General features: G+C 43.0%; 2 long non-coding RNA genes across 2 annotated transcripts; one reads left to right on the top strand and one right to left on the bottom strand.

Moving 5' to 3' along the window:
- Nucleotides 1–7,543: 7,543 nt before the first annotated feature.
- LOC307047014 lies at nt 7,544–12,274 on the top strand. The gene is made up of 2 exons (XR_013810313.1): nt 7,544–10,332; nt 12,131–12,274. It is a non-coding gene; the product is annotated as an uncharacterized lncRNA (long non-coding RNA).
- Nucleotides 12,275–12,287: 13 nt separating this feature from the next.
- LOC307047015 lies at nt 12,288–15,187 on the bottom strand. The gene is made up of 3 exons (XR_013810314.1): nt 14,433–15,187; nt 13,892–13,964; nt 12,288–13,497 (listed from the first exon to the last, which is right to left on the bottom strand). It is a non-coding gene; the product is annotated as an uncharacterized lncRNA (long non-coding RNA).
- Between the last annotated feature and the right edge of the window lie 8,512 nt (nt 15,188–23,699).

The raw sequence follows: 23,699 nt of genomic DNA, 5'->3' as shown, positions 1-23,699 counted from the left end.
GTTCGTCATCTGCAACTTGCTAACACAGCAGTCAATGATGGACATCAGAAAATGGTTAAAACAACCAGCCCTTATCGCCAGCAGTAACACTGCATCTACTATAAATAAAAATGGCCTTGCCTTACTGCAGGTAATGACAGTTCAGATCATGGGGACATTACGTTACCCGCGGCCACTGTCGTGGACACTAACGTCCTCCCGCCCGACTCGCCGGCTTTGCCCACGGAGGCGGAGCAGCCGCAGCCGTCTTCGTTGCCCCAAACACCGCCACCCCTCGGCGCCCCGCAAGTGCCAGAGGACCTCGGGAAAACAGAGCCTGCCAAGGTATATTTAAAAAAGTACCCAACTCGCCTGTACAGTGGGGTAAGGCGCTCATTTTGCAGCTCATGGTTTCAAAACAGAGATTGGCTGGAATATTCCTGTAAAAAAGATGCCATCTTCTGCTATGCATGCATGTAGACATTTCGGTTCAAGTACGTCAGATGCCTTCACCACAACTGGCTACAACAACTGGCGCTATGCTCTTGTACGTGATAAGGGACTGGGAAGGCATAAATCGAGCAAAGAGCACATTAAGTCAGTGGCTTTGTGGAAGGAGAGGCGTGCAAGAAGTGAGACTGGTACAGAGGTTTCCACTCTTGTAAATGCAGCACAACTGGAGAGAAACCGCACCTATGCAGCTATTGTGGACACATAATTCAATTTATAGCTGTAAACTAGTTGCCTTTCCGTGGCTCTTGCGTTGGATGCAAGAGGCGAGGGGAGTTGTAGTATTTTTCTAGCAATGATGGACTACACCCTTCAAAAGGACAAAGAACATGCTAAGATTTTTAGCACCAAAAGTAAATATGTTTACAGTTCTGTTTCATGTGGGTTTTGAGATGTACTGTATCCATAGATCTCTTCATTTTGCTCTCAACAGTCGTGGGTGTACTGTGTATGTGCGTGTGGGGAGTGTTGCAGATCATTCAACTGTAGCGCCCGGGACATTAATGGGAAACCCTAAAGGTTTGAGCACCATCTGTGAAACGTCAAGCTACCCCACAGCATCCCCAAAAGAAAAATATCTAGCGCCGCCACTGCTGCTAAAGTAAAATGTCATGTATATCAACTTTAAAAATGTTGCCATATTGCGGGAACTTTTTTATATAACTCTTTTATGTGTACTTTTGGGGAGTGAAGAAAGAAAATTCTAATCACTTAATATGTTACCATCGTCTTTACTAATGTAAATGTTATTTTCTCCTTCAGAGTCATTCATTTTACCTGACTGAGAGCTGTCATTAAATGTCAATGTAATATAAGACATACCTTTGAATTGTTGTTTTTATTTAGAGAAGGTTCTGCTTGTGGCCTATACAGAGATAGTGTTTTCTTTATCTCCTGAAATGGTCAGCCTGTGATGAATCACCACTTTCATTTGACATCCAGTGTTAGCTTTATGGAAAGACTGAAGATGGATTAATGCACGTACATTAATTGATTAAGTAGTCTGACAGGTCAGGAGGTGATAAATGATACCTCCTGCAATGAATACACAGTTTACTTTGCAATCATTTTCTTTAATTCATCACAGTCAAAATTATATGACATGGATGGTTGGAAACACACACCCCCTCCTCCCCCGTCCCCCATTTTTCATTAGGATTCATCATTCATTTTTCTCCATTAGTTGTCTATTAAAAGAGGGGAGGCTGGCTTGTGTGGACACTACCTCAGTCTCCTCTTCCTCTTCTTTTTGGCCGTTGCGCTTTTTGTGAAGTTTGGCCATTAAACCAAAAGACTGCCCCTCTAAAATGTGTGATTTTTTTTTTGTGATTTCTTTTAAATGAATTAGTCACTTTACTTCCTTTCCAGATCCACTAGTTACAAACAGATATATATTCATGGGTATGTTTAATGTCCCAACACAAATCGACAGTTATAAATTCTGTTTTGCAGCTAAGTCACAAGTTTTAATATTAATAAAAAGCTCTCTCTGCTTGAACATGTGACAAAATGGTGTGGTTAAAACAACAAAGAATCCCCTTATAAAGTACCTTTTTCATTATATAAAGAAGCTACTTCTATTTAAAAAGGTAGGAAATAAACATTTGATGAGCCTCACTTTTGATAAGTAATACAGTCTGAATATACACAGTTATAACAGCAGCTCTCAGAAGCAGCATCATATACTGAAACTACAATATAAAATTACTGGATTAAAATGTATTCTAATTGATGCACACTGATTTATCGTTTCAGCTGGTAAAGGTGGAGATAATTGTAATTACTTGATATATTACGGTGGCGCTTTACATATAATTATTAATCTGAACGTATGTATAGATTATATTAGACTAAATAGCACTTATGTTTTAAAATCAATGTAGTGGCATAACAAGTACAATATTTGCAGCCAAACTGTACTACAGTAGAAGTATAAAGTACCATAAAATGGAAATTATTGGGTGAAATTATATCTACAGTTTTAAATGTATCTTTACTTTACCAAGTACATTACTTCAGAAAAGGTTCTTGTTACTTTCCACTAGCACTGATACCCATGTATGCACACCATATGCATAGACTCTGTATAGACAAGTTATTAGCTTTACAACATCATTTTTAATTAGCTTGGAAGCACATTAAAATATAACATTTGAATAGCATTGTGTCAAAAAGATATTGAAGATACGTTACAGTTACAAAAACAGTCTACACATATGTGTATAAAAGATACACTTAACCAATTACTTGTCCCTGTAATTGTTTCCAAGATGTGCCTTTTAAAATAAACCAAACAATAAATAGGACAACGTAACACAACTAAAGGCAACATCCTGAAATATATAGCATCAACTACTTTTAAAGACCCTGGTCCACCAACACAGGTGTTTTCAATTTCCCACGTAATAAGTCGTCTCCTTAGCACTGAGGGGGTGTTTCTCAATGTCGAGGAGGCTTGCTTGGTAGCACATGTACCTCCGAGTGAGCTCCTTAAGAAGCGAGGCAAAAATAATACCTCCTAGCCTCGGAAAACGAAGAATGGAACAGGCTAGCAAGTAATAATAATAATAATAATAATAATACATTTTATTTATATAGCGCTTTTCTCAACTCAAAGACGCTTTAAAGTATGAGGGAGGGTAGACAAACAAGGATAAGTAAACAAATAAATGTAGTAAAATAAAATAAACAAAAAAAAGGCAGTCAAGAGGAAGTTGATTGTGTAATAATGTAATGTAATGTAATGATTGAGAGGGGTGACGGAGGGGCTCATGGGTAGACAGAGTTGAAAAGATGTGTTTTGAGGTGGGACTGAAAGACTGAGGGATTCAGAGTCACGGAGATCTTGTGGGAGGGAATTCCAGAGCCTAGGAGCTGCCACTGAGAAGGCTCTGTCCCCAAAGCTGCAGAGTGTGGATGTGGGAATGGATAGAAGTCCGGCTGCGGTGGATCTGAGGGACCGTGGGGGTTGATAAGGAGTGAGAAGGTTTGTGAGATAAGGGGGGGCCAAATGGTGGAGTGCTTTGTAGGTGTGGACCAGAATGTTGTAGTTGATGCGATGGGAGACAGGAAGCCAGTGAAGGTCTTTGAGGACTGGGGTGATGTGATGCCATGATTTGTTATGCGTGAGGAGACGTGCAGCTGCATTTTGAACCTGTTGGAGTCTGTTGAAGGGTGTAGTGCTGATGCCGTAAAGAAGTGAGTTGCAGTAGTCGAGGCGGGAGGAAATGAAGGCATGGATTAGTCTTTCGGCTGCGGGGCGGGTGAGAGAGGGTAGGATTTTTGCAATATTGCGTAGGTGGAAAAATGAGGTTTTGACTGTTTGGCAGATGTGAGGTTCGAGGGAGAGGGTGGGGTCAAAGATTACGACAAGGTTGCATGCCTGATTGGAGGGGGAAACAATGGTGCCATCAATGGTGAGTGTTATGTTAGTGACCTTGCTGAGGGTGGATTTGGAGCCGATTAGGAGGAGTTCTGTTTTATTGCTGTTCAGTTTGAGGAGGTGATGTTGCATCCAAGTTTTAATAGCTGTCAGACAGGAATCGATGTGGGTAAGGGGTGGGTTATGGAGGGATTTGGTGCTGAGGTAGATCTGAGTGTCATCAGCATAGCAGTGGAAGTCCAGGTTGAAGTGGCGGAGTATCTGACCGAGGGGCAGGATGTAAATGATGAAGAGGAGGGGGCCAAGTACTGATCTTTGGGTGACTGAAGTGGGATCGTTCACTTAGGTAGGACTGGAGCCATCTGAGTGCAATACCTTGTATACCAACATACCAATACCAATGTCCCTGAGTCGGGTAAGCAGGATGTTGTGGCTCACGGTATCGAAGGCTGCACTCAGGTCGAGGAGGATGAGAATGTTGAGGGAACCAGTGTCAGCAGAGGTGAGGAGGTCATTGAAGACTTTGACAAGTGCAGTTTCTGTACTGTGGTGAGGACGAAATCCAGACTGAAGGGGTTCGTAAAGCTGGTTGGTTTGGAGATGGCAGTGAATTTGTTTGGCTACAATGCGTTCAAGAGTTTTTGAGAGAAATGGTAGGTTGGAAATGGGGTGGTAATTAGTGAGGGAGGAGGGATCAAGAAAAAAAAAGGAGTAACGGCAGCAGTTTTGAAGGCAGAGGGGACGATTCCATGGGACAGCGAGGAGTTGAAAAGGTTAGCAAGATAGGGGCAGAGGACGGGGAGGCAGGACTTCAGGAGAGGAGTGGGTAGAGGGTCAAGGGAGCAGGTTGTGGGATTTGAGGAACCGATCAGATGGAGTATTTCACGTGGGTAACCAGGTTGAACTGGGAGAGGTGGCACTGGGGGGTAGAAGTCTGGAGGTCAAGGGGGATGGGGGGAGAAGTGGTAGAGGTGGAGATTGGTGGAGATGCTTGTATGTCAGATTCTCACAGATTGTCCAGTAGGGTTGTGAATTTGGATGCCAGGTTGCAGGTGGGTGAGTCGATGTGAATGTTGAGGTCACCAAGTAGTAACAGACGTTGAGAGAGGGATGAGGCAAGTGTGAGGATTCAGTGAAATCGGAGAGGAAGGAGGGATGAGGTTTAGGAGGCCGGTAGATGAGGATGACTGTCAGTGAGGGAGGGGCTTTCAAGGCAATGGCTGCATTTCAGGTTGATTAAATGGAATCCTTGCGTCCCTCACTTGCGTTGTTTCCCTGCGTTTAGTCCCTCCCACCAGGGAAGCATGGAGAGACGCAATGAAACCCCGAGAAGCAGGGAAATGAGTTTTAAGAGCAATGGGACGTCCTTTCCTCCGGAGCGTCACGTGAAGCAACGTCCGTTTGTGATGACACCGCACAGCTGATCTGACAGCAGCTCAGTCCCCGTTGTTTTCACACACACCCCCGCCTCTGTTAGTACACATTTACTGACATATACATTTGTATCCTCTGTTGTAGACCCAAATAAATAAAATAAAATAAGAACTCATCCTCAAAAAAGATAAACGCCATTCTTAAAATGTATAAACGAAAAAAGCGATCATGAAAATGTTTCCAATAAATGAATAAAATGATTTTTGACCACTTTGTTGTTCAGATATATCACATATTTGTAACTAAATTATACATTAATTGAAACAAAACACAGTATAAACTGAGGATTGAGTCCCGTGAGTTTCATGTATTTTCTTCACTCCGCTGGGAAACTGCTCTCATGTCAAGAAGCATGAGATCAGTGCATGCACTGCATTGTCCAATCAGTAAGTGATACACAGTAAGGGGGCGGGGCGAGTATCTGAGGATTTCATCGGAGGATGGTCTGGTGGTTCCTCGATTATCACTCCTCCATTATCGCTCCTCGCTCCTCGATCCTCGGTCCTCCGGCAGAAATAAGAGCCATGGGACGCTACTCAAGATGGCGCAGACAAATCTACTTCCAGTGATACAGAGTAGTGATGGCAAAATGAAGCTTTGAATGAAGCGTCGAACCACTTGGACAATTGTGTCGGAAATAGGTTCATTTCTCGAAGCTTCAGTTACAGCGACCTCTCCTGGCGAAGTGCAAGGCTGCAGTGGGTTTAACGTATCTTTGCCTTGAAAAATATTCGATACACACACACACACTAAGACTGAATATCATGTTCTATTTGCAATTAAAGATTGATAATAGTGTGTATTGGGTTATTGAGAAGAGACTAGAGAGTGCTTGAATTTTTTTGGGGCGGAGAGGGCCTTTTATCAGTTATTAAATTATTAAAGTTGAAAAGCCATGATTAAAAGTTTAGCTATTCCGAGCTTTGAACCAGCTGCGCGGAGGATATCGCCGCATCCTGGCCGCCGGCTCTATCCACTGGGCTATCAATTCCTTAAACCATCGGAGTGTTTTTATATTACTCATTGTCTTTTTGTTCAAAACTTCTCTCCATTTCGAAGTGTTTCACGAGCCAGAACGACCTATTTTTCTTCCTGGCGTGCTCTATAATGATCCAATTCAAATGCAATGCCAACAACAACTCAACAGCAAAAATGCAAACTACGACAACAACCAACACATTGCGCATTGTTTAGAGCGGTTATAAAGTGTTGAAGCGCTCACATTTGAAACTGTTTCAACCTGTCACCTGTCAGAATCGAGACGAGGCAGTGCATTGAATCACCTGATTGGACGGCGAACCAGTGAGTTGATTCATTCAGGAAATGAAGCAGTTGCTGGTTCGGACGTCACATGTCACGTGATTTGAAGCAGTTGCTGCTTCGGACGTCACATGTCACGTGATTTGAAGCAAGCTTCGAAGCACTGCTTCTATGGAATAGGAAGTCCAGGGTTGAAGCTCCGTTCGAAGCTTCAGTGTCAAACTGCCATCACTAATACAGAGGACCGACGAACGAGAAAATGAAAATAGTCGACCTGAGACGCAGCCAATGAATTCAAAGGATGATACTGAGGGGCATGGGCGCGGGAAGGGGGGTGCTGAGGGCGCTGCAGCACCCTCTAGCGGCAGGCAGGCGTTGCGGAGCTCCCCTGTTTGAATTATGATTTGACGGTTATTGCTGCTCCCGCTGTGCATAATCTGTGTAATATGTAGCCAATAAATTCCACATTGTTGGTAAAATAATATTTTGGCCTGCCCCGAATGTTTGTTCTGTAGCCCCGGACAATTCTACCTCAATAATATAATACATTAACCGTGCTTTACGTGAACCTCATCATAACACTAGAGAAGACGGCAGGACTGTAATTTCCCGTGTTCAGTGAATGTAACAGAGGCAAGACACCAGACCAATCAGAGAGTTGCATGGAAATAAAAGTGTGCTTGTGTCATTCAAGCTTGGCTGTGTGTGTGTGTGTGTGTGTGTGTGTGTGTGTGTGTGTGTGTGTGTGTGTGTGTGTGTGTGTGTGTGTGTGTGTGTGTGTGTGTGTGTGTGTGTGTGTGTGTGTGTGTGTGCGTGTGCGCGTGCGTGTGTGTGTGCGTGTGGAAATAGCGCTTTTAGTGTGTAAGAGAGAGAGAGAGAGAGAGAGAGAGGAAGAGAGAGAGAGAGAGAGAGAGAGAGAGAAAGAGAGAGGAAGAGGGTGAGAGAGGGACCGGTGCCAGCAGGGGCCGTGTTGTTAGCATCTGGTTAGCTAGCTGCACTAACGGACATAAGGAGCTGTTTGTTCAACAAGCTGGAGGAGTCCTCTCCTCTCAGACTGAGGCTCAGGTGAGCTAAAGGACTCACTGAGGGTTTCGATCAGGGATCGGCAAATGGCGGTCCGCGGGCCGCATGCGGCCTCCACCTCCTCTTTTTGCGGCCCTCAGATTAATTTATAAACAACGTAATTAATAAAAAAAAATATATATATATATTTATTTATTTTTACTTGTAGTACTGATACCGTTCACTAGACTCCTTATTACGTCATGAGCTGCGTACATGATTTCAAATACCGCAAAATAATCTGACACGCATTTGTGTGTATTGTGTTTGTTTCCCGGGGAAACCCTCACAAGAAACACCGGTTGTTGTTATGCCTGCTTTGACTTTAAGTTGCCTCTTGTAATTATGCCTTTACAAGCTTAAAAATTGTATTTATCATCTGAATTTGGCGAAACAAGTTTAATATTCTTAAAACCAAGACTTTGTTTATTTGAAATCAGATGAAAACAAACTTTCACGGACCCTGCCGTGTTATCTATGATTACTACGCTTTTCATTCATAATTTCAGCGGGAGGGAGGGGGAGTGGCGCTGAGGAACAGCAGAGTGCGGGCTGACAGGTGTCTGTGTTGACATTCCCCTTATTGTGGAATAAGGGGAATGCAGAGACAGGCTACAAGTGTTTTAGGTTCAAGTTAGACAACTAATGTCTGGGTTAGTGTTCATGACTTCAAGTGTATGTCATCTTAATGGTTAATCTCAATACACACACACATTTTCCGTACTTTCCAATAGTTAAAAAATATCTTTATTCCACTGTTTAATAACCTGTTCAATACAAACATGCCACTTGTAAAAATGAAATAACATTTCTGTGAACTGATATTTGTTTAGTGAGCTTATATGTTTGGGGATGTTCCCTTTGATTGTAAAATGTCAATGAAGATGTCAGACTTAGTATATTTGTTAATAATTACATACAACACATGGCATTTGTGTGTGTGTGTGTGTGTGTTCCCCTGGTGGCCAGTACATCAATGATGTGGCCCCCACCACCATCAAAGTTGCCCATCCCTGGTTTAGATATACTTTAGTCTAAGTTATCTCAGTGGGGTATCAAACGGTTTGGTCACAAATTATTCAAAAGATTATTTCAGCGGCACACCTTCATATGATCATTATCGTTATAAAAAAATGTAAAAAAAGAGAATAAAGAAGAAACAGTTATGAAATACTAAATGGCAGTAAAACAAGAATACAGTTTGAAAGGGGAGTGATTTGTAAAATATCCAAAAAGAAAAAGAACATCTGATTACAGTTGTGTGTCATATGGATGTTGAGAGATGTATCCATAGTTCTCTTAATGTTGCTCTCAAAGTGCACCAGATTGATGCTTTTAACTTCAATATTTAAGAAAAATCTTCCCAGGGGAGCAACCCCCCGGACCCCCCTAGAGGAGGTGAGGTCCGCTCCCCACTCGTAAAAAATAGCACTTTACCCCTGCCTATATGCCGTGAGCTGATTATCGAGCCTTCATTGTAACAGTCGCGGGTGTACTGAGTGTTTGTATGTTGCGTGTGGGGTGTGTTCCAGTAGAACATTCCACTGTAACGCCCCTGGTGCTCACGCTTTTGTGCGTGCTCTATAGTGCCCATAATAGTGTTCACTGGAGTCCAGCACCTCAGCACCCCCACTCTAAATACCTTCCTGCGCCTCTGCTGAGGGGAGTTAGTTCTGTGATCTGGATGCTCTGATTGTGGGTTACAGCAAAGCCGCCACCACGGCGGGAGGGGCGGGGTTTAGTGATGTATTTAAAGCCAGGGGGGGATGTTTGGTTGAGGAAAAAGAAGTCATCGGGCTGTTGCCAGGTTTCGGTGAGCAGAAGGAAGTCAAGGGATTTTTCCGAGATTAGTTCATGGAGGATGAGGGCTTTCTGGTTGAGTGATCTGATGTTAAGGAGGGCAATGTTAGTTGAGTGGGAGGGCGTGGTTGAAACAGAACTGTAAGCAGATTTTATTTTTCTTTATGGATATTTTACAAATCACTCCCCTTTCAAACTGTATTCTTTTTTATTAATTGTCACATATGCATACAATGCATACAGAGTTAAGGCTGTTATGACAGTGTTGCGACATGCTTTACGGCATGCGAAGGACTGCTTTACTTCAGAGTAAGCCCGCCAGTTGTGTTGTTGCTGCCTACTGTAATGTCTTGATTACTGTACAATAAACCTGAGTCGTGAAAGATACTAGACCCTCGATCATTCTACATGGTGTCAGAAGTGGCCGGTGAGTCACAGGAATTAAACAAAACAAAGTAAAGGAATAAAGACGGCGGAATGGCTGAAGTTTAATCCCCCAGCGAACTTTTCGTTTGATAAGCCGACTGAATGGCCAGAATGGAGGCAACACTTTGAGCGGTACAGACTCGCTACTAAACTCGACAAAGATGACGGGAGAGTGCAGGTGAGCTGCCTGATTTATGCCATGGGCAACGAGGCAGGCAGGAGACACAGTCTACACACCAAGCTCGACAACGAGAAGTCCTGGAAGACACCAGCAATCGTCTCAAAAGAGTGTGTTACTCCGAGGTCTTACCTCATTAACACACAAGGAGGTGCAGTGCTGCGGCGGAACCGACTTCATCTCCGGGCAGAACCAACTTCCCGACCTGCACAGCACATCCCACTCACACCAGCAGAGAGTGCTGTGGCGATTTCCCAGCCTGTAAGCGCCAACACACCAGAGACTGTTACCCTGAAACCAAGTGAGGTGACAACCCATACACCAACACCAGGACGTGTCCACTAGGTTGGACTTGTAGACAGGAGTGTTTTGGGTGTTTCACAATGACCTCTGGGGGTGAATGAGAAAAAAAACACCTATGGCCTTTGGGGGGGAGAAAATGAATAGGGAAACACAGGTGGACTCTGAGTCTGCTGAATTTTGGGTTCTGTTTAATGTGAATGTTATGTGATATTACTGCTGCAATGTTTAGAAAATAAAACTTGCATCTTGAATTGTATTTTATAACAGCACTACTGAAGGTATTGGTTACCCATCTTTATTAACATAATCTGTGAAGTTAACCTGTATTCATAGGACACTTTTGGTTAGTCAGTACGACTGAATGAACATTTGCTATCACAGTTCGACTGTTGTTTACTATTATAGGATGATGCTGTGACTAATCTGTCAAAACTCTTTACAGTTATTTAAAATTAAATAACTAGGAAAAAAGGGGAGATGTCACATATTCATACAATGCATACAGAGTTAAGGCTGTTATGACCATAGATATGACAGTGTTGCTGCGACATGCTTTACGGCATGCGAAGGACTGCTTTACTTCAGAGTAAGCCCGCCAGTTGCAATATGGTCTAGCTGCAGCATGGATGTATAATAAGAACTGGATACAGCGTGGGATGCGGGGCCTCATTCAGTCCTATGAGAGTTGCTCATTAGCGCATGATGATAAAATGGCTCAACTTTCGAGAGAGCGAAACGTCACAAATTACCCGGCATGCCTGAGAAGTACCCGTAAGTGCGCTCATAGCGCATGCGCAACTTTAATCATGCCGCCAAAATGCTCGTTCACATCAAGCACGTCAATTTGCGTACACGTAACAGTACCGCGCGTTCATGACAGCATGGCACTGGATTGTTATATGATGGAGTTTGATATTAACGAGGCGGCCGCGGCAGTTAGCAGCTAGCGGCTAGCTAGTAATTTTTATATTACGCTGATGTAACAGGATCTAGTGATATCCAAGCAAGAGTTGAATTTAGCATGATACTTGTGTGGGTTGTAGCCGGTTGTAGCCTACATGAAACCACTTGGTAATATATAAAAATATATGTATTTTGAATTATGATCAATTGTGATTTAAATCTTTATTTAAAAAGTAAAGCTGATGATGGATTACTGTGGTGGAGTTAAAATAACAATAGCCTATTTCTCTTTGAAATGTGATGGAGTAAAAGGATAGTAACTGTGATGATTATGCATGTTAAGTACCCAACAAGCAACTAAAACGTATATATATATATATATATATATTTATAAAACGGAAAAGTCAAATCAAGCAATCTGATTGGTTCTTAGCCGTGATATACTGAGCGTATACCATGGGTAGAATTGTAAGTTACTTTTCACAACAAGTCAGTATCCCTCCGCGTCTACGAAAAACAGTATACCGCTTCGCGTCGGGCCGAACCACGCCCCTTAGCTGTGATATAATGAGCATATAACACGGCCTGTCGTGAGCTGTTGCTTAAATATATGCTACTAAAACTGTGTAATATTGCTGGCTGCTAAATCCTCAAAACAGTTACAAGATGTGTATTTTGTAAAATGTGTAACTTTTTTTATTATAATTTCTTGTTTTTAATCTTTAATACTTTTTTAATGCATACTTTAATTAACATTAGGCTGTCTTAGGCTCTTTTCTGCTGTAACAATGTAAATGTATTCTGATTCTGATCTAATTGATATGTTTTTGTAAGTTTGTTTCCCAACATTGAGACACTTGTTTTGTTTAAGATTATTTCTCCTTTTTTTACAGACATCCCCAACCATAGTGGAATGCTGTTGTAAAGGATTGCATTGATCCGTGCATCAATATCTTCACCCAGCTTTGAGGCCTCCAATGAATGAAATCATCTTGTGGCTGGGAAAAATGTGAAAAAATAAATCTCTCAAAGAGTGACTTTCTGGTTGAATCATTATAATGTCAAAGACAAGCACTTTCAGTAACAATATATCAAATCATTCAGCAGCAGAGGTTGGGGTGGAAACAGCATTTCTAATTAAGATGATTAAAATATTACAAGTTAAACATCAAGATGAACATACTATTATTAATTTAAAAAGTACATGGGAAACTTAAATATCCTGCAATAGGAACAAATGTGCATAAACATAAACTGAGGGCTTTCTTCCTGAGCCGCTGGGAGTAAAGGTCCTCCATGGATGGCAGCTCCGTCCTGGTGATGTGCTCTGCAGTTTTCACCACCCTCTGTAAAGCCTTACGATTGAGGGCGGTGCAGCTGCCTTACCAGGCCGTGATGCAGCCGTATCCGTGATGGACCCAGAGGAACCTGAAGCTGCTGACTCTCCACCGTAGTCCCATTGATGGCGATGGGGGCGTGTCCCTCTCTTTGCTGCTTCCTGCAATCCACAATCAGCTCCTTGGTTTAGCTTACGTTGAGATGGAGGTTGTTATCCTGGCACCAAGATGTCAGGTTTTCGACCTCCTCTCTGTACGCCGTCTCATCGCCGTCTGTGATCTGGCCGATGACGGTCTTGTCATCAGCACGCAGGCCCGTACCAGTGTCTTGAAGTGGCTGCGCTTCCTCCTGGGCCACATACAAAATTGAGAAGAAAGAGAACAGACACACCACAGCTGGGTGAGGCTTGGGAAGATGAGTGAGGGAAAGACAGAAACAAAACAGGGGGACTAAGATGAGTGAGGGAAAGAGAGAAACAAGACAGGGGGACTAAAGTTTAAGAGAGAGGAAGAACACAGAATGTGAGTGAACAGTTTAATTCAATTACACATTTAAAAAAAATAGTGTGAGTAAGTGAATACATCCTTACAAGGAGGACTGCCATGTCAAATTTAAAAGTTATTTTTGTAAAATATACATATCCTGTTGAGGCTAGAATCCAAAATCCTGCTTCATCGCTGTGACAAGCTCCACACCTTTGATGTTGCCAAGGTCGTTGCCGCCACAGTGGATGAGCAGGACATCCGTGACTGTTCTTCCTCTCAAGGACTGATAGAAAAGGGAAGAAGGTTCCTCCACCTCAGACCACCCTTGCCAAACCACCACACACAGCAATTGAGACCCAGGTTGCTTCCCATGGTTTGTCTGGCTCTTTTTTCCCCACGTCGAACGTAGCTGCTCCCTATTATCCACACATTGGGACCTAGATAGAATAAAATATAATGAAAAAGGGAAAAAAAAGTGGTTACTGGTGATCATTTTTTAGAAAAAGGCCAGTTGTCATATTGTTTTACGAAGACCACACAAGTTTAATGTTTATATTATGTTACATATCTCTATAATTGTATATCGAATCATGATGAAACTTTATAAGGATTATATATTAATATTACATTAATTAATGCATGACTCATGACGATTGCATGCATTATTACGAAGCAGGATGTATTAAGTCACTGACTTTTTGTGATAAGGTCACAATCAACTGATTTCACTTATCAGATGTAAAAATAAGGTACATATGAAATTAAAGGGTATGCAATCAACAAATTACTGAAACAAAATGAATACAAATGCTTTTAAGAACTATACAGCACCTTGTCCAAGTATGGCGGGCTGCCCACTCTTCTTCAGGATTGGATTGGATGTTGATCCAGCTATTTCTGCCATCTATAAATAAAGTACAAATGAGTAGCTCCTCACGCCTCTTTAAAAATAATATACAGGTATGTTCTTGAAGATTCTGTATGCATCGTCGTTTACAATGGTAGGGACATTGCATTGGACATTTGTTGTGACAAAGATGTCATTTTTAGTTTTTTCATCTCACATTTATAGATTTTAAATAAAAAAATATATATAAAACGAATTATAAATTCAAAGTCTGGTTTCTAGAAAGTTAGCTAATGCATACAAAGTTAACATTGCAGAACTGCTGGCATGCATACATTTCTAGCATTTTGGTTAACAATGAAAAGTATGGAAAACTACTGAGCAAACACCCAACATTAGCTTAGCCACAGTAGCGGTTGCTGTTGAGTAGTTTGGCTTATTTTAGTATTTTATATGTGAACATGTTACATTACATACAGACATTAAGGAGGCAGGTTACAAAATCAATATGTTTCCGTCTCTTACCTTTTGGAGCAAACTGTCAAAGTTGTTGATTCATGTGATGTGACACGTCACATCACATGAACGTGACGGGCGGCGCGGCGCGGCGCGGTCCCTTGGGTTAGATGCGCGTTCATAATGCAGAGGGAAATAACTCTCAGAATAACGTTATTAGCACATTTTTACAACTTGAGGAACGAATGTTTTTAATAAGGGCTATACAAGTGTTCATACTGGGTGGTTTATTTAGTTGAAAAAAAAATTATCCAACGATTTACAGACCATTCTTTCCCCATGTAAGTCAATGGGAAAAAGTGTTTCCAGGCCTGGCAACCAAACGGAAGTGTAGTACCGCCGTTTGGCCAGCACAAATATTTTCATCTGAGTCCGGTGCACTTCCTGGGGGCTTGAGCTGCGGACCTTATACATCCGCGGACACTATATGACACTACACGACACTACACGACACCGTTAAAAGCGAATTGACGACACTACACGACAGGAGGGGAGGTTTTGGGGTTTAGGTTTGGGAGGGAGGAAGGAAGATTAGGATTAGGTAAAAAGGTAGGGCGTGGTTAGGGTTAGGATGGGGGGAAGGAAGGGTTAGATTGAAAGGAGGGAAGAGAACTGCTACCCGGGAAACAGGATGCAACGCGTCATCTGTGAAGCTCCGCCCACGTTGAGCTCCCGCCCACATCGAGCTCATTGAGGCACTGCGCACTGCAGTGAGGGGCTTCTCGTCCGCGGCCGCAGCTAGACCCTTCTCAGACACCGTAGTGTCGTGTCAGGTGGGCGTGTCGTGTAGTGTACTGTACTGTCTGCGGTCACAGCTAGACCCTTCTCGCCAGTTGTGTTGTTGCTGCCATAGATATATATGTTGCTGCCTACTGTAATGTCTTGACTTACTGTACAATAAACCTGAGTCGTGAAAGATACTCGACCCTCGATCATTCTACATTAATAACAACTTTTTTTACTGTCATATAGTATTTTATACCTGTTTACTTTATTCTCTTATTATGTAACTATAATGACCATATAAAGATGTGCCTTTACCTCACTGGTTGGAGAAAAAGCTTCTTGTATTTGTTAGCATAGCTAGCTAAGCAGATGCTAATAACCACAAAGTTATTGACTGTATGATCAGTATGAAAGATGAACAGATCGCCACTGGGCTTTCAACTAAAGACACAGCCACACAGAAACTGCGGCATGTGTTCGGCTCCTTATGGGAGCACAAACTGCAATTTGTGAAGTGTTGGAGCGGCGTTCTGGTGCTCTCAGTCAGAACTACACCCCTGTCAGACGAGACATATACCACGTGATGACACGTTATCGTGTTGTGTTCAAGGACACTGACCTTGGCCAGGAAAAACAGGCACTCGCTTGTTTAATTTTTTTTGCGGTCTAGATTTCTTAAATTTTTTTCTTTTTTGCGTGTGTTTATAAATTACCTCGAGGGCCGTACCAAATGGTCTCGCGGGCCGTATACGGCCCGGAGGATGTAGGTTCCCCACCCCTGGGTTGCATTCGAATAGTCCATTTAGCTTAGGAACCTTCCTAACCGAGTGAAATGACCCGGAAGTCCCTCAGTGGCAGCCATGATAAGTGCCGTTCGAATTCTCTAGAATGATAGGAAAGGAGGGTTGCGTTCCAATAGTCCATTTAGCTTAGGAACCTTCCTAACCAAGTGAAGTGACCCGGAAGTACGTCAGTGGCAGCCATGTTAAGTGCCGTTCCAATTCTCCAAATGAAAGGAAAGGAGGTTTAGAACTTCCTTTATAACCTCCTTTAGCTTAGGAACCACTGGACCTCCCTCATCAAAAGGAGAGGAGAAAATGCTGCCCCACAATGCCTTGCAGCCGCAGCATTGGCGTCACGCAACAGTCGGCCGTTCACGGAAACAAACGATTATGACGGAGAAATTATATCATGAAAGTTATGGTGCTTATTAAGCATTTTAAAACGTATGTGGTAAGTTGCCAAAGTGCTTTGTTTTGAACGTTCATCAGTATTATAATCAAAAAGAGAAATATGAACGTTACTTTTTTACTGAAATTATCAAATAAAGTCAACATTTCACTGAGCTGTGTGGGGTTTGTTCAACATTTAAAAGATGTTTGAATGATGATGTACACAGTGATAGGTGTTAAGGACTAACGTTTATAATAAATACATTTGTATTGATTTTAAGATATTTTCATACAATCATACGTATTGGGATCATTTGTATTAATGTGGACCAAAGGGAGAGGGTCCATCCATCCATCCATCTTCTCCCGCTTATCCGTGGTCGGGTCGCGGAGGTAGCAGTTCCAGCAGAGAGCCCCAAACTTTCTTTTCCCTGGCCACATCAACCAGCTCTGACTGGGGGATCCCAAGGCGCTCACAGGCCAGCGAAGAGATATAATCCCTCCATCTGATTCTAGGTCTACCCCTTGGTCTCTTCCCAGCTGGACGTGCCTGGTACACCTCCCTAGGGAGGCGCCCAGGTGGCATCCTAACTAGGTGCCCGAACCACGTCAACTGGCTCCTTTCGACGCGAAGGAGGAGCGGCTCAACTCCGAGTCCCTCCCGGATGACCAAACTTCTCACCTTATCCCTAAGGGAGACACCAGCCACCCTGCGGAGAAAACCCATCTCGGCCGCTTTTACCCGCGATCTCGTTCTTTCGGTCATGACCCATCCTTCATGACCATAGGTGAGGGTAGGAACGAAAATGGCGCGGTAGACAGAGAGCTTTGCCTCCTGGCTCAGCTCCCTTTTCGTCACAACAGTGCGGTAAAGCGACTGCAGTACCGCTCCCGCTGCTCCGATTCTCCGACCCATCTCACTCTCCATTGTTCCCTCACTCGAGAACAAGACCCCGAGATACTTGAACTCCTTCACTTGGGGTAAGGACTCATTCCCTACTTGGAGTGGACAGTCCATCGGTTTCCTGCTGAGAACCATGGCCTCAGATTTGGAGGTGCTGATCCTCATCCCAGCCGCTTCACACTCGGTTGCGAACCGATCCAGTGAGTGCTGAAGGTCGCAGACCGATGAAACCATCAGAACCACATCATCTGCAAAAAGCAGTGGTGCAATCCTTAGTCCACCGAACTGCAGACCCCCTCCCCCACGACTACGCCTTGAAATCCGATCCATGTATATTACAAACAGGATTGGTGACAAAGCACAGCCCTGGCGGAGGCCAACCCTCACCGGAAATGGGTCCGACTTACTGCCGAGGACCCGGACACAGCTCTCGCTTTGGGAGTACAGAGATTGGATGGCCCTGAGCAGAGACCCCCTCACCCCATACTCCCGCAGCACCTCCCACAGTGACTCCCTGGGAACCCGGTCATACGCCTTCTCCAAGTCTACAAAACACATGTAGACTGGATAAGCGTACTCCCAGGCCCCCTCCAGGATCCTTGCAAGAGTAAAAAGCTGATCCGTCGTTCCACGACCAGGACGGAATCCGCATTGTTCCTCCTCAATCTGAGGTTCGACAATCGGCCTGACCCTCCTTTCGAGTACCTTAGAGTAGACTTTCCCGGGGAGGCTGAGTAGTGTGATGCCTCTGTAATTGGCACACACCCTGTGATCCCCCTTTTTAAAAAGGGGAACCACCACCCCGGTCTGCCACTCCTTCGGTACTGTTTCCGACTTCTACGCAACGTTGATGAGACGTGTCAACCATGACAGTCCCTCAACACCCAGAGCCTTCAGCATTTCTGGGCGGATCTCATCCACCCCCGGGGCTTTGCCACTGTGAAGTTGTTTGACGACCTCAGTGACCTCCCCCCGGGAGATTGGTGTCGATCCCCCGTCATACTCCAGCTCTGCCTCCAACATAGAGGGCGGAGTTGTCGGGTTCCGGAGTTCCTCAAAGTGCTCCTTCCAACGCCCTAACACTCCATCAGTTGAGGTCAACAACGTCCCATCCTTACTGTACACAGCTTGGATGGTTCCCTGCTTCCCCCTCCTGAGGTGTCGGACAGTTTTCCAGAACAACTTTGGTGCCGCCCGAAAGTCTTTTTCCATGTCTTCTCCGAACTTCTCCCACACCCGCTGCTTTGCCTCGGCCACGGCTGAGGCTGCTGCCCTTCGGGCCTGTCGGTACCTTGCAACTGCCTCGGGAGTCCCCCGGGATAACAAATCCCTGAAGGCCTCCTTCTTCAGTCGGACGGCTTCCCTGACCACCGGTGTCCACCAGGAGGTTCGAGGGTTACCGCCCCTTGAGGCACCTAGGACCTTGAGACCACAGCTCCCCGCCGCGGCTTCGGCAATAGAGGCTTTGAACACCGACCACTCTGGTTCAATGTCCCCAACCTCCACAGGAATGCCCAAAAAGCTCCGCCGGAGGTGTGAGTTGAAGTCCTCCTGAACTTGGGCCTCCTCCAGATGTTCCCAGTTCACCCAAACTACACGTTTGGGCTTACCAGGTCTATCCAGAGGCTTCCCCCGCCACTCGACCCAACTCACCACCAGATGGTGATCAGTTGACAACTCCGCCCCTCTCTTTACCCGAGTGTCCAAAACATACGGCCTCAGGTCCGATGATACGATAACGAAATCGATCATAGACCTTCTGCCTAGGGTGCTCTGGTACCACGTACACTTATGAGCATCCTTATGTTCGAACATGGTGTTTGTTATGGCCAATCCATGACTAGCACAGAAGTCCAGTAACAAACCACCACTCCGGTTCAGATCAGGGGGGCCGTTCCTCCCAATCACTCCCCTCCAAGTGTCTCCATCATTGCCCACATGTGCGTTGAAGTCTCCCAGCAAGATTAAAGAGTCCCCTTCAGGAGCCCCATACAGGACTCTTTCCAGGGTCTCCAAGAAGTCCGTATACTCTGAACTGCTGTTGGGTGCATAAGCACACACAACAGTCAGAGTTTTCCCCCCCATAACCCGCAGGCGTAGGGAGGCAACCCTCTCGTCCACTGGGGTAGACTCCAACAACGAAGCACCCAACCGGGGACTTGTGAGTATCCCCACACCCGCCCGGCGCCTCACACCTTGAGCAACTCAAGGTGGTTACATTCAGATTATCAAATGTAAGACTTTTTAAGACCCCGCGGTAACCCTGAGGAGACCTGCGCAGACCTGCACAATTTCATCAACGTCTTGCTACTGCGTTCTTCTTCTTCTTTTCTTTAATGACGAATCGCTTCCACTTGGAGCATATATCGCCACCTACTGTTGAGTTATAAAATGTTCATATTAAATCCTTTTCCTCAGACCAGTGTTTTTGAGGAATTTGAAGATCAGCTTGTTTGCTTCATTTCTTGATTTACTTTCGTATATTGCCTTGAAATCCATGTCCTTGATGTTGAGTTGTTCCAGTGCAGTTTTCAGAATGAATCTTTGTCTGTTATAATCCGGGCAGCTAAAAAATACATGATGTATTGTCACTGGTTGTTGGCAACCATCACAATTGCCATTTGGATGTTTTCCAATCAGATGCAATGATGAGTTTAGTCCAGAGTGTCCCAATTTTATCCTGCTGTTAATGCTCTGTTCTCTTCTACTACTCCCCCAAGTGCTTCCTGTTCCTACTTCCCTTTGTATCTGGTATAAATGTCTTCCTTTGGTGTTACTATCCCATAGTTTTTGCCATTGTTGCTTGATAACCACTTTTGTAAAAGATTTGACTTCTGCTCTACTGATTGGTACCATAATATCAATCTGGTTTGCTTTCAAACCACATTTTGCCAGTTGATCCACTACTTCATTCCCTCTAATACCCACATGCGCTGGAACCCACACAAATTGAACAACAATTCCCAGATGAACTAACCTAAACATGATTTGTAAAATTTAATGTAAAATATCCTGACGACATTCTGAAGAGAAGTTGTCCATACTCTCCAGAGCTGCACTGGAGTCAGAGCAAATGACCACTCGCATTGGCTGTATTTCCTCTACCCACTGAAGTGCTAGAGAGATAGCCATCATCTCTACTGTATATACTGCAATGTGATCACTTGTACGCTTTCCCACTTTGACTTTTAACTCAACATAAAACATAAAATGCACAACTAGTTAGACCATTTTCTGGATCTTTGAATCCATCAGTAAATATTTGTATAAAGTGCCCATATTGTTCATGTAGAACAGTGTTCACATAAGCCTGTACATTGATTTGGTTTTTCATTGAATGTAACCGTTTCAATAGTGATAAATCTACTTTAGGTTGAGGTAGCAACCATGGTGGAACAGCTGATAACAACACCGTCAGACTAATATTCCATTCTTTAACTTTGAATTCCTTACATATTTCCGAAACACAAACACAAAAACTTTCTTTTTTTATTTTGTTACTTTCCCAAATTGTTTGTACAGTTTGTTTAGTAGGGTGAGTATCTTTATGGCCTTGTAGATTTGCCCAGTAATGAACAATTAACTGCTTTCTCCTCAAAGAAATTGGTATTTCTCCGTCCTCTACCTGAAGTGCCGACACTGGTGTAGATCTTACTGCCCCACAGCATATCCTTAGTGCTTGTGCCTGGACTCTATCTAATTTTTGAAGAGAAGAATATGCAGCTGAACTATACACTATTAGTCCATATTCTATGGCTGATCTAATTAAGGCTGTGTATACGTTCCTCAAAGCAGCGTTATCAGCCCCCCACTTAGTGCCTGCCAAGCACCTCATAACATTTAAAACCCTTTTACATTTATCTTCTATTTTATCAATGTGAGTACTCCATGTGACTCTCTCGTCCAACCATATTCCCAGAAATTTAAATGTCTTCACTTTCTTTAGATCTTGTCCATAAAGTTTTAATCTAACCTCCTCACCTATCCTTTTCCTCGTAAAAAATAAAGTTTCAGTTTTTTCCACCGACAATCTAAACCCCCATGTCAGAGACCAGCTTTCAATTTCCGTAATGGCTTCCTGAATCTTAGCTACAATATATTTTACATTTCTGCCCCTTTTCCAAATAGCTCCATCATCTGCAAAAAGTGACTTACCAATATCAGATCCTACTTGTGTATATATATCATTGATCATGATAGAAAATAAAAGAGGACTGATGACACTCCCCTGCGGGGTTCCATTTTCAACTTCATGCCTTCGAGAATATGACTTGCCAACTCGGACTCTGATGGCACGGCCAAACAAAAAATCCATAATCCAATTATATATATTACCTCCTAGACCCATAATGTCCAGTTTTATTAATAATCCTTCATTCCACATCATATCGTAAGCTTTTTCCACATCAAAGAATACAGCTACAACACACTCCTTGTTCGCTTGGGCTTTCCTGACTTCAGACTCCAGGCACAGCAGTGGATCTAAAGTACTCCGCCCTCTTCTAAACCCACTCTGAAAAGGAGTCATTAGTTCATCTTTCTCAATGTAGTATGTTAGCCTTTCTGTCATCATTCTTTCCATAACTTTACACAAGTGTGATGTCAGAGCTATAGGTCTATAACTGCCTGGACTGGTTGGATCTTTCCCAGGTTTCCTAATAGGAATAATGACTGACTCTTTCCATATTATTGGCAGCTTCCCTTTCTCCCAGATCTTATTGTACATCTCCAGCAGCTTTCCTAATGCAAAATCACTTAATTTGGTCAACATTATATAACATACATTATCTTTCCCAGGAGCAGTCATTTTACACTTACTTAATGCTCTTCTCAACTCTTGAATAGAAAAAGGTATATTTACAACACTCTGCGACGAATGTCTTTCTTCATATACATTAGGATGTTCATCTAACACTTCCTGCCTCCTGATCTTACCTTCTTCTGTCAAATTTTCCGAAGAATGAACTTTGACAAACTTTTTAGCTAGAATTTCTGCCTTCGCCAAAGCACCAGTTGCAACTTCCCCTCCATTCTCTAACACTGGCAGGTTACTCTGCTGTCTTATTCCCCTCATCTTCTTAATCATTCCCCATACTTTATCTAATGGTGTAGTTCTCCCAATACTTGAACAGAATCCTCTCCAACACTCCCTTTTTGCTCTTTTAACAATGTTCCTTACCTGAGCCTGTGCCTTTTTATATTCTAATAAATTATGTAATGAATGTGTCTTTCTTAGCTTTCCAAACAGCCTGATTTTGTTTCGGATTGCATCATTACATTCTTTGTTCCACCACGGTACCATCTTAACACATTTACTAAGTTTCCCAGTTTTATTCCCAATAGTTTGATTAGCGCTTTTAATTATATTTGAAGTAAATTGCTCATTTATTTCATCAATACTTTCTGCCATATCAATCTGATCAAATTCATTATCGCACAATTTAGCAAACATCTCCCAATTTGCTTTAGAAAAAGTCCATCTCATGATACCGTCTAGCTCAACCACATGATTTATATCAAACTTGATTATAATCGGAAGATGATCACTCCCAATACTGTTATTTGCCAATACTTCCCAACTGATACCAGAAGCTAATTCACTTGTTACAAGAGTTAGGTCGATCGCAGACTCTGTTCCATCTCTAAAATTGATCCTTGTACCTTGCCCATTATTTAAACAAACTAATTCCTTTGCCTCCATTAAATCCTCCACCACCTGTCCGTTGTAATCTGTTGATCCCCCTCCCCACATTGTATTATGTGCATTAAAATCACCACACCATATTATTTCATTTCCTTGGCAAAGACTGTCTAATTCGTCTATTTTGAGTTTATTACATGGATTATAAAAATTCAGGACACTAATTTTCCTTTTATTAATCCAAACTTCTACATCCACTATTTCTAAATCATGACTGTTCTTAAATGTTAGCCTACTATAAGACATGACTTCTCTGATAAAGATTGCACATCCCCCTCCCTGGCCATCATTTCTATCTTGTCTTATAGCAGTATATCCCCCAATTATGAAGTCCAAATTAGTCTTCAGCCATGTTTCTTGAATACAAATAACATCTGTTTTTTTTTTTAACTGATATATATAGGTATTGAATTCTTGTCCATTTGCAATAAGGCTTCTAGCATTCCATTGCAGAATGAGAAAAACCATTCATCTACTCACTAATCTGTGAATCATCATTATTGGTGGCTAGCATTTCATGTATCATTTCAACGGTTATATCCTTTATCCCCAAAAATTCACCTGCTGCTTCCACTATTGTTTTCAGTCTTGACCTCTTTTTTGTTTGTTGTAAAGCAACATTCACCACTTTTCCAATAAAGGCCACAAATTTGTACTTATTAACAATCAATGCATCCTCTCCTATCACACACTTATGTGAACACTTTGTGGAGCTTTCCTTTGCCTGTGGGAGTTTGGGAAAATCTTTTGAAGAGAACATACTTGATGCTACT

The sequence above is a fragment of the Notothenia rossii genome (assembly GCF_949606895.1).
Source record: "Notothenia rossii genome assembly, chromosome: 7".
Lineage (NCBI taxonomy): Eukaryota > Metazoa > Chordata > Actinopteri > Perciformes > Nototheniidae > Notothenia > Notothenia rossii.
Note: the sequence above shows the minus strand (reverse complement) of the source record. Positions and strands in the feature narration are given on the sequence as shown.